Genomic DNA, 8,590 nt, shown 5'->3' on the forward strand with positions numbered 1-8,590 from the left:
GTTATCATTCATATTCTCTGAAAAATGGCCAAGAAATCATAAATTCTGCCAGAGTATGTAAACTTATGAGCACAACTATATATATATATATATATATATATATATATATATATATATATATATATATATATTGTACAGGACGCCAGCAAACCCAGCAAGTAAAACATTTTCTGCAAATAAATAGGGACATGTTTTCAGGGTTACCTGGGCTCACCAACATAACATTGTGACCGAGCCCAAGGAAAAAATCCGGCTTAAACCCTACCGTATCCCAGAAGCTCATAGAGGGGCAGTGTCCTGGAGAGATTAAAAGGATGCTCGAACTTGGGGTCATCGAAGAGTCGCAGAGCGAGTGGTCCAGTCCGATCGTATTGGTGCCCAAACCTAATGGTACTCTCCGCTACTGCAACGACTTTAGAAAACTTAACGAAGTCTCCAAGTTCGATGAATACCCCATGCCACGGGTAGATGAGCTGATTGAGAGATTGGGTCCTGCCAGGTACATCACCACGCTGGACCTCACAAAAGGGTACTGGCAGATTCCCCTGACCAAGGAGGCCAGGCAGAAAACAGCTTTCTCTACCCCGGAAGGCCACTTCCAGTATAAGAGAATGCCGTTTGGTCTACACTCCGCCCCCGCCACATTCCAAAGGGCCATGGACAAAACTTTGCGTCCACACCAACGGTATGCCTCCGTTTACCTAGATGACGTAGTCATTTTCAACACGGATTGGGAGTCCCATCTTCCCCGGGTTCAGGCAGTGGTAGACTCCTTGAGAACAGCAGGGTTCACCATCAATCCGGAGAAGTGTGCGGTTGGGGTGGAGGAAGCAAAGTATCTAGAATACATTGTACGTAGAGGGCTAGTGAAGCCCCAAATAAGCAAGGTAGAGGCCATACAGGGCTGGCCCCGCCCCCCCTAACAAAGAAACAGGTCAGAGCATTTTTAGGCCTAGTTGGATACTATAGGAGGTTTGTCCCCAACTTCGCCACCATTGCGGCACCGCTGACTGACCTCACCAAAGGCCGAAAGTCGGTGATGATCAAATGGAATGCTGAGGCCGAAAAAGCTTTTCAAATGCTTAAGACAGCACTGTGCCAGGATCTGGTGCTTGTAGCTCTGGATTTTGCGAAGGATTTTATAGTACAGACAGATGCTTCAAGTGAAGGGCTAGGAGCGGTTCTGTCTCAAGAAATTAACGGGGAGGAGCAGCCAATAGTTTTTCTTAGTAGGAAACTGACGCCAGCTGAGAAAAACTATGCGTTGGTGGAACGCGAATGTCTTGCGATCAAGTGAGCTTTAGACTCCCTACGGTATTTCCTCCTAGGTAGGAGGTTTCGCTTAATATCAGACCATGCTCCTCTTACATGGATGAGACAGAACAAGCACACCAATGCCAGGGTAACAAGGTGGTTTCTGTCTCTTCAGGAGTTCAACTTAATGGCTGAGCACAGACACGGGAGACAGCATCTGAATGCCGATGCCCTCTTCCGAGTCCACTGTATCATGTCAAGTGGTGCCTCCAACACCTCCGCGTGGAGGCAGAGGGGGGGGGGATATGTACAGGACGCCAGGGTTGGGTCCTGGATGGATGCTATGTTGCGCCAATATTTGGAGTGTGGTCCCTTTAAGACAATGATATGGGCCTGGATTCAGAAAGGAGTTACGTCGGCGTATCTCCAGATACGCCATCGTAACTCTGAGTGTGAGGCGTTGCATCTCTGCGGCTGATTCATAGAATCAGATACGCTTTACTGTTGCCTAGATACGAGCGGCGCAAGTCTCATACGCCGTCGTATCTTGGAGTGCATATTTACGCTGGCCGCTAGGGGCGCTTCTGTAGATTTACGCGTAGAATATGCAAATGAGCTAGATACGCCGATTCAGAAACGTATGTGCGCCCGGCGCATTGATTTATGTCATTTACGCAAGGCTTTTTCCGGCGTAAAGTTACCCCTGCTATTTGAGGTGTAGCCAATGTTAAGTATGGACGTCGGGACAGCCTAGAATTTTGCGTCGTTTGCGTAAGTCGTACGCGGATAGGGCTGTGCGTAAGTTACGTTCACGTCTAAAGCATTGACTATTTGCGGCGTAATTTGGAGCATGTGCACTAGGATACTTTCACGGACGGCGCATTCGCCGATTGTTAGGAGCGTCAATTACGTAGGGTCACGATTAATTAGCATACAACACGCCCCCTACCAGCCTATTTTGAATTAGGCAGGCTTATGCCGGCCCATATACGCTACGCCGCCGTAACTTCGGGTGCAAGTTCTTTCTGAATACGGGACTTGCCTCTCAAAGTTACGGCGGCGTAGCGTATATGAGATACGCTACGCCCGCCTAAAGATAGGCATTTCTTTCTGAATCCCGGCCATAGTGGTCAGGAGGTCACCCAGAGGGGGTGAGAAATTCCGGGCAATAAAAGTTGATCCAGAGAGGACGGGCCTACCGTCCTCTCTGTGCTTGTTAGTGTCATTTGGGGCCCGGAATTTCCGAGGCTCTAAAGTGATGTTCGGGAGGGAAAGAGCCTCCGCTCCTGACCACTGGCAGTCAAGCACACAGGGGGTTAATAACTTCCAGGAAACCAGCTTAAAAGACAGGAAGGCGATGATAGAGGGTGTGGAGGAGTATGGGAGTGCACCTGTCTGCAGAAGCTGTGTTCCGCTGAGAAGCTGATAAACGGTCAGCAAGGACTGGAAGTTCTGCCTAAAACCGTATGTGCCTTTGTTTTGATTTATTGCTGTGCTGAAGAAAAACAGACTTTTTTGTTTATGCCGGAGACAAACAGACTTTTTTTTTTTTAACAGAAACAAACAGACTTTTACTTTGATGTTTTTTCCCTGTGTGCTGAATAAAGCATTGTTTTTGGTTTGGTCACAGATAAAAACCCTTTGGCCCGGATTCACATACATTGGCGCATATTTATGCCGTCGTAGCGTATCGAATATACGCTACGCCGACGCAGCGCAGAGAGGCAAGCACAGTATTCAGGAAGCCAGTGCTCCCACTCACTCTCAAATCTACGCTGGGTTTCCTCAGCGTAAGCCAGCGTAGGTGGAAGTGGGCGTGAGCCATGCTAATGAGGCGTGACCCCATGCAAATGATGGGCCAAGCGCCATAGAAGTACTTAAAATGAACGGCGCATGCGCCATCCCGTGGCCGCATCCCAGTGCGCATGCGCAGAATCACGTCGAAACATCAGCCGAAGATACGTCGAATCACTGCCTGCGACGTGAACGTAACCTACGCTTAGCCATATTCACGTACTACATAAACAACGTAAAATACGACGGCTCTGTTCCCTGGTCCATACCTTTGCATGAGTTGCGCCTCCTTAATGGGGAATAACTTTACGCCGGACAAACGACTTACGCAAACCGCGTATATTATGCGCCGGGCGCAACTACGTTCGTGAATCTGCGTATCTCCCTCATTTGCATATGTGCATAGAAAATCAATGGGAGCGGAAAATGCGCCCAGCGTAAATATGCGCCCACGATACGACGGCGTAGGCAAGTTACGTCGGTCGTAGGAAGCCTATTTTTAGGCGTATCTCAGATTGTGTGCACGGAGCACAGATACGACGGCACATAGTTACACTTACGCGGCGTATCTCGAGATACGTCGGCATAAGTGCTTTGTGAATCTGGGCCTTTTTGTTCACCTTTATTGGTTTACGCACTTAATCCCTCAGAGCTAAACAACTCCCAAAGTTCACAATATATATATATATATATATATATATATATACACACACACAGGGCCGGATTCAGATATATTGGCGCATATCTATGCCGGCGTAGCGTATATTATTTACACTACGCCGGACCAGTGCGGAGAGGCATGTACTGTATTCAGAAAGATATTACTCACCAAGATGCGCCAGCGTAACGTATTTTCGACGGCGTAGGGCAGCGTAAGTGTAAGTGGGCGTCACCCCATGCAAATGATGGTCCGACGGTGTCGCAGTGGTTAACGTCAGGCATATCTTAAACGGCGCATGCGCTGTGACGTGGACGAATTGACTGCACTCATCTGCGCATGCTCACAACTATGCCCGGCGTAACCCCTAAGATACACCGGCCCAACGCCTACGCCCAGTGCATAAATACGCCCAGACATGCGCCCATCAAGTGCAAAAGTACACAAGCATTTTTTTGACTGCTAGTACTTTTGTTCTTTTCTTGAGGCATGTCTGCACCAGTGGCTAAGGGTCGGAGGAAGCTCAATTACTCCCCTGAGGAGAAGGCTCTTATTATTGAGGGCCTCAATAAGTATGGCCCATGCCTCTATGGGGCACTAACTGGCACTACCAGCAAGGTGGAAAAAGATCGGATCCTTCTGGAGATAACCACACAGGTGAATGCCCTTGGCGTGGAGGCTCGGACCACCAGGGATATAACTAAAAAGATGAACGATCTGCGGCGTCAAGTTAAAGAGAAGCTGGGCAAGATCCGTAGGCATGCCAGTGGCACAGGAGGTGGACCAGCCACCAACATCACCCTCACTCCTGATGAGCTGGTCATTGCCAGGTGCCTGGAGAGGGAGATGGTTGAGGGCCTGGAGGGATTTGATTCGGTTGATCAGCCCTTGAGGACAGGAAAGTGTGTTTTATCTTCTCTCTGGTGTGTAGCATGTGAGGGAACATGTGACAAGTGTGTGGGTCCACCAACATGTGAATGTTTTGTGTCATCCACAGATGTCCAGGAGGGAGCTGGGCCGTCGTCGGCTGCTGGGCGACCGACCCCATCCCTGGCCGAGAGTGACCCCACCTCACCTGTAGAGGAAGTGGAGGAGGAGCAGGTAACTATTGAGGAAGGGTTTTTCATAGTGGAGGAGAGCCCCATACCTGTACCCTCCCAAACCTCCTCCCCCATCAGGGATAGCCCCTCAAGGGCCACCCCCCCCCCCCATCAGGGATAGCCCCTCAAGGGCCACCCCATCCAGCCTGCCCCAAGCCTCTCCTGCCCCAAGGAAGGCTACACTTAAAACAAGGGGTGTTCCGGAGGCATTGGAGGAGAATTTGGCGAAGGACCAGGCACCCCAAACCCACCATATGGCTGCCTTAGTGGGGGACCTTCACCATGTGGCAGAGAGCCTGGCCTCCTCTGCTCAGACCCAGGCTGCCTGTACCGTAGCTGTGCAGCAGGCCCTCACCCAGCAGGCGGGTCATAATGTTGCCATCAATGAGAGCCTGCAGGACGTGAGTGGCATTTGCACAGGGATTCTCACGTGTCTAGGGGAGCTGCAGGCCACCACATCAGGCCTTGTAATGGAGGTCCGGAGCCTGGCAGAGGCAGTCCAGGCCAATACGGCTGCCATGCAGGTGGAGGGGAGGAGCCTGGCAGCTGCCATACAAGAGGAGGGGAGGCAGACACGGCGCCACCTGCGCAATACCACCACCCGCCAGCTGCGGATGCAGGCGGTGACAAATTCATACCTCCACCGCATTGCCCTGGCATTTGCTTTTCTTTTATGCTCAAATGATGAGTTTTTTGTTTAATTTGTATACTCAGGTGATGAGTGTTTTTATTATTTTCACTCAGATTATGAGTATTATTTTTTGTATAATCCCTGCACACGGTCAGGAGTGCAGGCTACAGTGTGACTGGTGAGTGAATGTGGGGGTGACACCCTAGCTCGTCGGGGAGAATTTATCCCCACGGCCGTGTGAATGTGGTATGAATGGACAGCGACATAATTGGAGCCTTGGCGTGGCGTTGCTGCTCCCAAATCCTGCATCGTGGACTTGGGCTAATCCAATGTGATGTGGATGTGGTGTGTGAGCTAGGGACCACAGTATTGTGCATGCGTGCATTCTCCTTGTGCCATGATGAATGTGTGTGTTTAACTTGCAAAGATGCGTTCCACAAGGTATCTCCTGACTGCTGATCCCTCAGCAGACAGGGTTGCCTCGGGCAGGGGGGGACTTTGGGGTTTGGGGGTCAGGTCATCACATAGGTCAATCTCCAGGCCCTTTCTCATGGCGTAGTTGTGCAAAATGCAACATGCACCGATGATCTGGCACACAAAGTTTGGGGAATACAACAGGGTACCCCCGGATTTATCCAGGCATCGGAAACGGGACTTCAGGATGCCAAATGTGCGTTCCACCACTGCACGGGTACGTATGTACCCATGCAGTGGTGGAACGCACCACTGGAAGAGAAAAGACAGGCGGATGTTAGTCATGCATGTGCCCCTCGTGATGTCTGCATCATGGGGTCGACAGTCATGCCGGACTCCCATGTCACTCACCAACCAGCCAGCTGTCCCCATAAACGTTCTTTTCAAATTCTGTTGGGATGTTGCTTTGACGGTATATGTAGCTGTCGTGGCTGGCCCCGGGGTGTTTGGCACGGATGTGCCATATGAGGCATTGGGCATCGGCTATCACCTGTACGTTGATGGAATGCCAGTGCTTACGATTGCAGTATATGAGCTCTGTGTCACGGGGGGGCCGTAGTGCCACATGTGTGCAATTAATGGCCCCCACGGTGCGTGGGAATCCTGCAATTCTGACGAAATCTGCCATTGCCTTCTGCCGCAGATGCTCCTGGGTGGGTCTGATGAAGTGGTGGGACATGCATCTGAGGATTGCGGGGACAACCTGGTGCACACATCTGCTCATGGTGGATTGTGACATCCCAGCCACTACTCCACTTGCTCTTTGAAAAGATCCACTTGCAAGGAAATGCAGTGTTGCCAGTACCTTGACCAGTGGCTGCACTGCATGTACGCGGTGTGTCTTGTTGGTGATGTCATCATGCAGGGTTGTGGCTATTTCCAGGATGGCTTCAGGGCTGAATCTGAAGATGCGATACACCTCTGATTCACCAATGCCAAAGACGTCAATGCGCGTCCTCTCCCGTGCCCTCCTACGTGGCCGTAGACGCAGTAGTGATATGACCACGGCTGCCCCTGGCATGTTGGCATATAGATGTGTTGTCCTGCAAGTGTTGTTGCTCAGCTCTTCTGTAACGGTGCTGCTGTAGCTGCTCTCCAGCTGACTTGTGCAAGTCTGGTGCAAAGTTACCCCTGCTTTATGACGGGTAACTGTACGCCAGACATTCCACTTACGCGCACCGCGCGTAGCATTCGCCGGCTAAACGTACGTTTCTGAATGGGCGTATCTCACTCATTTGCATATTTGAATTTTACGTCGGTCGGAAGAAGCCTATTTTACGGCGTATTTAGTTTTCTGGGTACGGCGCAAAGATACGACGGCGCAAATTTACACTTACGCAGCGTATATCGAGATACGTCGGCGTAAGTACTTTCTGAATCCGGCCCACAGTATATACACACACACTTCTCAAAAAATTAAAGGAACACTTTGAAACCACATGGGTATCTATACTGATATGGACTGGGTAATGTGTTAGGAACAAAGGGATGCCACACCATTTAATTGAAATTAAAATAATCAACCTACAGAGGGCTGAATTCAAAGACCCCCCGAAAATCAAAGTGAAAAAATTATACAGCAGGCTAGTCCATTTTGCTGAAATTTCATTGCAGCAAATCAAAATGGTACTCCATAGTTTGTATGGCCCCCACGTGTTTGTATGAATGCCTAACAACGTTAAAGCATGCTCCAAATGATACGCGCATGGTGCCCTGGGGTATTTCCTCCTAGATCTGGACAAGGGCATCACTGAGCTCCGGAACAGACTGAGGTGCAACCTGGCAGTGTCGGATGGACCGAAACATAATGTCTCAAAGTTGTTCTATTGGATTTAGGTCAGGCGAGCGTGGGGGCCATTCATTGGTATCAATCGCTTCATCCTCCAGGAACTGGCTGCATACTCTCGCCACATGAGGCCGGGTATTGTCGTATACCAGGAGGAACCCAGGACCCATTGCACCAGCATAAGGGTTGACAATGGGTCCAAGGATTTCATCCCAATACCTAATAAAAGTCAGGGTGCCATTGTCTAGCCTGTAGAGGTCTGTGCGTCCCCCTCCATAGATATGCCTTCCCAGACCAACAATGACCCACCACCAAACTGGTCATGTTAATAAAGCATAAAGTTCTTTGTGGCTTCTCCAGACCCTTTCACATCTGTCACATGTGCTGAGGGTGAACCTGCTCTCATCTCTGGAAAGCACAGGGCGGCAGTGGTGGACCTGACAATTCTGGTGTTCAATGGAAAATGCCAATAAAGCTCCACGGTGCCGGGTAGTGAGCACAAGTTCCATTAGAGGACGTCAGGCCCTCAGGACAGCCTCATGAAGTCTGTTTCTGATTGTTTAGTTAGAGACATTAACAAAAATGGCCTGCTAGAGGTAATTTTGTAGGACTCTGGCAGTACTCATCCTGTTCCTCCTTGCACAATGGAGCAGATACCGGTCCTGCTGATGGGTTAAGGACCTTCTATGGCCCTGTCCAGCTCTCCTAGAGTAACGTGCCTTCTGGCAATAGCACTTATTGATGTGCCATCCCTGAGGAGTTGGATTGCCTGTGTAACCTCTATAGGGGCAAGGTATCGCCTCATGCTACCAGTAGTGACACGACACTAGACAAATGCAAAACTAAGAAAAACAGTCCGAAAAGATGAGTATGGAAAAAAAATTCAGTGGACC

This window comes from Rana temporaria, chromosome 2 (assembly GCF_905171775.1).
Source record: "Rana temporaria chromosome 2, aRanTem1.1, whole genome shotgun sequence".
Classification (NCBI taxonomy): Eukaryota; Metazoa; Chordata; class Amphibia; order Anura; family Ranidae; genus Rana; species Rana temporaria.